The sequence below is a fragment of the Trematomus bernacchii genome, unplaced genomic scaffold, assembly GCF_902827165.1.
Source record: "Trematomus bernacchii unplaced genomic scaffold, fTreBer1.1, whole genome shotgun sequence".
Classification (NCBI taxonomy): domain Eukaryota; kingdom Metazoa; phylum Chordata; class Actinopteri; order Perciformes; family Nototheniidae; genus Trematomus; species Trematomus bernacchii.
Window position 1 is genome coordinate 496,153 of NW_022987595.1, and position 9,148 is coordinate 505,300.

The window sequence follows — 9,148 nt, forward strand, 5'->3', positions numbered from 1 at the left end:
TTTCGTCATTGGGATGATCTTGGACCCTGAGACTCTCTTCTCCTCTGAGAGTTCCACTGTTGCCTGGAAAAAGGGGGAGAGCAATTGCAGGCATGCATCTGCCGTCAAGAGCTGCCCCCACTGACTGCCTCTCTTTGAAAAGGCGTTGTAGCATTAGGTAGGGTGCTGTTCCAGCGGGTGTCCACTTCCTGAATAAGCTTCAGCACAAGGGGGCGATTCATCTGCTCCTGCACTTCTCTGAGCTTCTCTTTTGCTGTTGTGCTGGTTTTAAAGAACGCAACTACTTTTCTAGCCCTTGTGCGTAGGTCTTGTAGGCCAGGAGTTGCATCCAGAGATTTCTTCACCACTAAATTTAGTGAACGAGCAAAGCAAAGTGCATGTCTTAGATTTAAACTTCTGACAGAGGCAACCATATTTGCTCCTGCATCCGTCACAATTGAGGTCACTTTGCCTTCAGTGCCCCATTCCTCCTCCATGAGAGACCTCATTGCAGCAGTGATGTTAACAGCTGTATGAGTTTCAGGGAAAGGCAGCACTCCCAGAAGCACTGTGGCCAGCTTCGCAGAGTCATCCACATAATGGCAGGTCACTGCTAGATATGCGTCCATATTAATGGAGGTCCACATATCAGCAGTCAGGCTCACAGCCTCTACCCTCTGCATGACAGCCTTGGCCTTCGTCTTCTCCTCCTCATATCGCTTGACCACCATCTCCTTTAGAGCCCGTCTGGATGGAAGAGTGTATTTAGGATCAAGCAAGGCCACAAGCTCCTTGAAGCCACAGTCATCCGCAATGGAAAAAGGCTGCAAGTCTTTCACCACCATATTCACAAGAGCCCCATCCAGCTCTCGCTTCCGGTCCACTAAGAGAAAGAAATAAAGACATAAAGAATAAAAACAAAAACAAATAAGGATTTATGTGAAATTGCACTCAAAGGAAGCAGACTTGTGAGTCATGGAATACAGTCATAGCATATTAGTGTTACTAGTTAATAATAATATAATACATACCATTTGTGTTCCCCTGGTTCACAGCAGCTCCATGTTTGGCAGTGAAGTGCCTAATCATGGAGGAAGTATTCCCATGATACTTCAGTTCAGTTGAACACACCAAGCACTGGACCTGTAGAGAAAGGCATTTGTAAATAAAAATGCAATTTCAGTCTATAAAGCTATAGCAGCCTAAAGGCTACATTGATCATATACATCATTTTACTTAAATGCTACTTAATATAGATTTGAGATAAACCGTAGCTATAATACTGTAGTTGACCTACCTTATCATGCGCAATCAGATTGAAGTGATCCCACATCTCAGAACGACCTCTCTTCCTGGCTGGCTCCATAATGATCCAAACGCAATACTCTCAACTCTACAGCAACAAGGCAAACTACGACGACAATCCCACAGATTGCCAAATTGTGCATTTTTTTGAGCGGTTATAAAGTGTCACTTACTAAGTGACGCTCAAATTCAAACAGTTTCAACCAGTCAGAATCAAGACGAGGCAGTGCATTGAATCACCTGATTGGACGGCGAACCAAGTGATGATTCATTCAGGAAATGAAGCAAGTTGTTGGTTCGGACGTCATATGTCACGTGATTTGAAGCAAGCTTCGAATCACTGCTTCTATGGAATAGGAAGTCCAGAGTTGAAGCTCCGTTCGAAGCTTCAGTGTCAAACTGCCATCACTACTTTTCTCCACTTAGAGGATGTGTATTTAACCAAATGCAGCGCTCTGAACGTCTGTCATCATGCGAAAACGTAACCAGCTTAACGTTTTTTAACCGCTTACTCTTTAAAGAAGACTCATCATTTTTATAGTGAAACAAAAATGTTGCGGTGTAAGCTGGTAAATCAAGCTTCGTCATTAATAAGTCGTTTTAACTGTGGTGTTGGTAAATTAAGTGTAACTCGACGGCACAGTCAAGATGTTGAAGTGAAGCATTTACAATCGGCTGAATTGTTGGAAATACATATACTTCCTGTCTCATTAGTGGCCAGGTTTAATGGTTTCATATTTAAAACATGATATTAACACAGATAAAACATTTTTTCCGAATTTCAGTGAACCAGGGCGTTTTTCCAACGTACTGTCTGAAATGATTACTCGCTGCCGACATTTAAATAAAATGAACGCTCTGTCTCCCCAAATCTCGCGAGAGTTCTTTTTCCTGCGACGGATTTGTGTCGACCTCGGTTTAGTGTCTTTACATTACATTGCATTTAGCTGACGCTTTTATCCAAAGCGACTTACAATAAGTGCATTCGACCAAGAAGATACAAACTTGAAGAAAACAGAATCCTATAAGTACATCAGGTTTCATAGAGCCAACACATTTCAAGTGCTACTCAACTGGCTTTAGATAAGCCAGTGCTTTGTTAGTAAGTGCTTTGTTAGTAATGTTATTGCTCAAAGTGGAGTCGAAAGAGATGAGTTTTCAGTCTGCGCCGGAAGATGTGTAAGCTTTCTGCTGTCCTGATGTCAATGGGGAGCTCATTCCACCATTTTGGAGCCAGGATAGCAAACCGACGTGTTTTCTCTAATGTCTTCACATTAGAGAGATGAGAGACATGGTTCCAATTTTTACTTTATTTAGGTCGAATTAGATGATTATTATGTGTGTTTACTTTCTGGCCTGCCACGCCACTAGTCTCCTAAAGGGGTGTGGCAGTGGCGCAATCCGTGTGAGACAGTTGCAGAAAATAGGCTTGTTTGAGACAAGCGAGACCTGCGCAGACCTGCGCAATTGCGATCAACGTCTTGCTAGTGCGTTGCATGATGGTTAGTCATTTTGTCCGACTTGCTCTGGAGGCTCGCCTACATGAGACGTTGAAATCTCGCGGGACAAAGACGCCCGCAGACTTGAGAGCGAGGCGGCGCAGTTTCTCTCCACGGGCTATGGAAGCGAAATGCTTGATGGGAAACGACTCGCTGGTATCTCGAGCTGAGCGCTCATTGGGTTTTACCCGTGCTGGAGATGAAACTCTCCATTGGCTCGGCAAAAGTGTGTTGTTGTTTTGTGTCAGTTTTACGTCGCCACTTCCATTCACATTTTCATCATTGTTCCACAATGTTTATCATCATTAAATTAATATCTATATATTTGTATACTATACTTGCACTGCTTACCGTTGTCATACTTTATATATCTTAGCATATTCATACAACACACTGTTCATACTAGGCTAGGCTACTGTGTATATAGTGTATTCATACCCCTCACTGTTTATTCATCATTCAATTATTCTATATTTATTCTGTAGATTGTGTACATTACTTTTCACTTTACTGCTTTATGCACTCCTGGTTAGAAGCTAAACTGCATTTCGTTGTCTCAGTACCTGTAATCTGTGCAATAACAATAAAGTTGAATCTAATCTTGAGCAGGAACAAATGTATTTACTTAGTACATATCTGACATTAACGATTAAACACATTTGTCCATTCTTTATCAATCAATCAATCAATGTTTATTTATATAGCCCAATATCACAATGTTACATTTGTCTCAGTGGACTTCACAGTTTGTACAGAATATCAGTATGACAAACGACACCCTTCTGTCCTTACGTTTCAATCATACAAGGAGAAACACTTCCAGAGAAAAACCCAAGTTTTAAGGGGAAATGGGGAAGAAACCTCAGGGAGAGCAACAGGGAGGGATCCCTCTCCCAGGACGGACAGACGTGCAATAGATGCCGTGTGCATTTATAAATGCAAACCGAGTCAAGCCGACTCCGGATGGTGGCAGCATGCACCTCTAAAGTTGTTATGAAATCCGCCAAAAACCGAGAGAAGAAGAAGAAGAAGAGAAGATTTTTTGATTTTTAAAACAAATTTTATTTACATTTGTTTTTAAAACATACACCAGGACAAACCTAATAATTACATAATCAAATAAATAAATAAAATAACCACATTTTCATGACTACCAAACCAAACATCATCTGAAAGCATTTTACCCATTTAAAAAAAACATCCTCTTTTACACTCTTTAAAAACAAAGACTACACCTATCCTTCAAAACTTCAATATTAGAGAGTCATTCTCCCCAGTGAGCACAGAAACCTGCCCAACAGCCCACCACATCCAGAAAACCCTGCAGATGATTGATCAGCGTATAGTACGCATGCTCCACCCTCAGACGCGCTGCCACCAGCCCCCTCAGACAGAGCACTGCATCCGTCCATCCCACTCCAGCAAGTTGGTTCTTTCCCTACTTTTCCAGATTGCTAATTTTGCATTAGCAAACAAGAAATTTATCAATAGTAGGGTTTTCTTCTTCTTCAGGATGTATTTGGGGCCATAGACAAAAAGTGGTATGGAGGAAAACCTCCCCGAACCCTTCCACCCACTCCTGTAACCCCCCAATTTTTTTTTTTTTTTTAAGACCAGCTAATCTGGGACAGGACACCACTAAATGCTCCAGTGTTTCTGCCATTAAAACAGAACGGACAGCGCCCCCTTGTGCCCGGGCCCAAAATGAGCTCTGTATTTATTTGTGGCTATTTGCACCATGTATAATTCTCCATTGGATGTCTGCCATCCGTTTCTCAACACGGAGATTTATACAGGATCCTTCCAGCTGCCCTGAGGGGAAAAGCCCAAGCCAAACACATCTGTCCACTTCGACTCTCTGACGCCTGCGAGCGAGCTGAGGTTAAGCACCTTTACGCAGCTAAGGTATAGCTTCTTCCCACTGCAGGAGCTGAACTTTCCAGGTGTTAGAGTCTCCAGTGATAGCAGGAGACCATCCTCCTCTCTCCATTCCCCCACCGCAGGACCCACACTCAGGGCAGGAAAAACATAATCGTGTCCCTTTCTCCACTGGTCAGCCAGATCTGCATCCAGAGCCAGTTTTTCTGTGGAGACCCCCGTCAAATGACCAAGTTTTACCCCTCCCGCTTCAATGAACGCGTTCTTTAGGGTGGCTGAAGAGAAAAAGGTTCCTGAAAGAAAACCAGTGTCAAACAGTGGCTCCTCAAACAGCCACATCCCAGGCTGGGGGTCAGGTGGTCTGGTAAAACTCAGAATCTTCCAGGCATTGATGGACTGAGCAGTCTAAAAAGGTGTAAGTCCAGTTATCTTGTACGCAGGGGCCTTCAGCAGAAACAAGTGTTTATCAAAACCAAAGCCCCCTGCCCTCCAGAGCAACAGCCGGGCCATAGCCAGCCAGCAGGGAGAGGCACCATACAGCAGCCGCTGAGCTGCCTGCAGTCTAAAAGCAGCAGTCCTTGCAGTAATGTCCACGAGGCCCTGCCCCCCCCTCCGCCACAGGCAGGTACAGGACTCGATGCTGGCACCCAGTGATGAACCCGACCAGAAGAGAAATCCACGAGGAGCCGCTGCAGATGTTTCATGAGGCCCGGCGGTGGGGTTAACACCTGGAGTCTGTGCCACAGAGACGAGGCAACAGATTGTTGGCGACAAGAACTCTTCCCCTGTAGGACAGCTGGGGTAGCAGCCATCTCCATTTGGCTAATTTTGCTTGCACCTTTCCCAGCAATCCCTCCCAGTTCTGTGCCACCATGTCCTCAGACCCCAACCAAACTCCCAGGACCTTTAAACCCTTGTTTCCCCAGCTGAGGTTACCAGGAAGACTGGGCCTATTTTCTACACTCCACTGACCTACCAAGACTGCCTCACTCTTCTCCCAATTAACTTTGGCTGAAGCAGCCTTCCTATACAAAGCTAAACTGTCCTGTAGCTCCTGGATATCTCGCTGACCCTGGACAAAAACACTGACATCATCAGCATAAGCTGATACAACCACCGGGGGGGCCTGAGCTGACTCTGGCAGACTTAGGCCCGTCAACCTGTTTCTAAGTCTGCACAAAAGGGGCTCGATGGCAATACTGTATAATAGGCCTGAGATAGGACAGCCCTGCCTGATCCCCCTTTTAACTGGTACAGGTCTGCTCAGCCCTCCCCCCACCTTCACAACACAACATGCATCACTGTACAAACACTTCACCCAGGACAAAAAATGCTCCCCAACACCAAAAGCCTGCAATGTGGCAGCCAGAAAAGTGTGATCCACACGATCAAACGCCTTCTCCTGGTCAATAGAAATAATACCAACATTTATATTATACAGTTTGCAAACATCAAAAGTGTCTCTCATCAAAAACAAATTGTCCACGATTGATCTGCCAGGGATGCAATATGTCTGATCACTACCAATAAGAAGTTCGATAAAACACTTCAGTCTGTTAGCTAAAACCTTTGACAGTATCTTATAGTCCGTACATAAGAGAGCCACAGGTCTCCAATTCTTCAGCAGGGTTAAATCTCCTTTCTTAGGCAACAGTGAAATCACTGCACGCCTACAGGAAGCTGGAAGAAGCCCTTTCCCAAAGGACTCCATCAATACGTCCAACAAGTCCTGTCCTAAAATACTCCAAAAATGTTTAAAAAAGTCTGCAGGTAAACCGTCTATGCCCGGAGCCTTGCCGGAGGCCATCTGTGTCACTGCAGAGGTCAGTTCCTCCAGCGTAATGTCAGAGCCCAGGGTGTCACTTTCGGCTGGACCCAGCTGTGGAAGACCCTGAAGAAGTTCATCAGCAGCTTCTACGTCACAACCTTCGGCTTTGAACAGGTCCGTGTAGAAGGACACTGCATGCCTCCTCATCTCAGCAGGTTCAGAGGTTACCTGTCCATCGGGGAGACGCAGACATACCATCTGCTTCCTTTCGCCCACAGACCTCTCCAGGTTGAAAAAAAAGGTGGTTGGTGCATCAATGTCTCTCATGGAAGTAAAACGGGCCCTGATCAGAGCTCCCTTGGCTTTCTCCTGAAGAAAACAGTTAAGCTGTTGTTGTTTTAAGAGGGACTGTTCTATATTTCGAGCAGACACACTCTCTAACTCTCTGATCTCCCTCTCTAACTGCTCTATAGCTCTCCTAATGTTGGCAGTGGAGTAGGCTGTATACTGTTGGCAGAACACTCTAATCTGAGCCTTTCCTACCTCCCACCACTGACTCAGGGAGGGAAAAGACTCTTTCTTTGATTTCCAGTTGATCCAAAAAAAATTAAAATTCTCACAGAAAATCAAATCTTGTAAAATTTTAACATTAAACTGCCAGAACGATCTAGGTTTCTCTGTGTTGGATAAAACCAAATCTAAAGAAACTAGCTGATGATCTGTAAAACCAACAGGTTGGATGTGACAGTTCACTGCACGAGTAATAAAAGAAGCAGACATGTAAAATCTGTCTAGCCTGGCTGCACTGACGCCCCCATCTAGCATTCTCATCCAGGTGTATTGTTTAACAGAGGGGTGTTTCATCCTCCACACATCCACTAAGTCAGCCTCTCTTATCACCTGTGACAGTAAAAGGGACGACTGAGGATGCGGCTCCCGTCCTATTCTGTCTAAAGTGACATTAGTGCAAACATTCCAGTCCCCCCCCCAGTATAACACACTCCCCCTGTACACTAGTGTCCAGCTTGTCTTTTAATAACTGAAACACAGATACACGTGCAGGGCCCTGATTGGGTGCATACACATTAATAAAAGTGAAAATGAACTCTAACAGTTCCACTTTCACCATCAAGGCTCTACCCGCCACTATCTCTGTGCTGGATAGAATCTTAACATTTAGAGAGGGGGAGAAAAAAACAGCTACTCCAGCACTAAGGTTTGAGCCATGACTGAGTACATACTGACCCCCCCACCACATCCCCCAGTCTGTCTCATTCAGGCTATCACTGTGCGTTTCCTGCAGAAATATCACATCTAATTTTTTCTGATTAAAGACCTCTAACACTAAAGCTCTTTTCTGTGCACTTCTACCCCCGTTCATGTTTAAAGAAGCAACCCTTAAAGCCTGCATTAGAGGAAGGAGACAGAGAGAAAGAACAGACAGGTACACACAGCAGAGAGGAGACACCCAGTGTTGCATGATCATGTTGACATTTTATTTAACCCTTTTCAGTTTCCTCCCTCTTTTGCTTTCTTTCGTACCTTTTTTCATAGCAGTTACATGCTTCCTGAGACGATAGCGTTTCTTTTCATCCAGCAGGTCTAACCCTACAACTTTCTGAAGGGTGCTCACTGTATGAAGAAACTTGTTAGTGTCAGGGAAAAAGTCTCTCACTTCCACTGCCTTGCCAACAGACTCCTCTAAAAGACATTAATCTCTTCCAAAGAATATATCTCTGCGTTCTGAGAGAGACTATCTGCAACTGAAACACAGTCAGAATCCCCCTCACCGTCTGTGTCCATCTCTGTCACCTCATTACTGTCTGCAGCCTGAGCCTGTTGAAGCTCTTTTTGCCGCCCAGAGCCAGACGGCAGCTCCTGCTGTGTGCCAACAGCCTCCACCTGCCCCACAGCCCCGGTCTTCACCTGTCCTGCTACATCATCTCCCACCAGTTTACCTGTTTCCACCTGTTTTCCTCTCACACTCACCACACTCTCTACAGTCCCCATTTCCTCTCTCACGATATTCATCCCTACTTCATGCGCAGCCCCCGGGGCCACGGCGGGCGCAGCAGCAGCCCCCGCGACACCGGGTTCCGCGGCCGCGGACCCAGCTGCCCAGGCTCGGCTGCTCCAGCGACCCGGGCCGGCGGCTAGCGGCGGGCTCGGCGGCCCAGCGGCCCCGGGCTCGGCGGCCCAGCGGCCCCGGGCTCGGCCTCCCCAGCGGCGCCGGGCCCGGCTGCCCCGGCAACCCCGGGCTCGGCGGCCCCATCGGCCCCGGGCTCGGCGGCCCTAGCGGCCCCGGCTGCCCCAGCGACCCCGGGCTCGGCTCCCCAGCGGCCGGCCCGGTGTCCCGGGCCCAGCCGCCCCGGGCTCAGCCGCCCCCGGCGGATCGGCGTGCCGTCTCTGGACATGCAACACGTTTATGACCCGACTCCCCGCACTCAAAACACACGTTACGTTCCCTGAGCTCGCAATAAACCATATAAAAACCCTCTTCATGCCTCACCCGGAAGGACACATCTAGTGTCTGAGTGGGACAATTCAGAAACATGAAAACTTGTCTCCGCAGAGATTGGACATGTTTTAATTTTTCATCCTTACACCCCAGAGCAACACTGCGGAAATTACTGGCAAACTTACCGAAACGCTTCAGCTCCCGTTCCAGCGCCTCATTCGGGATGAACGGAGGAACGCCAGACACAGTGATCCGCGTGGA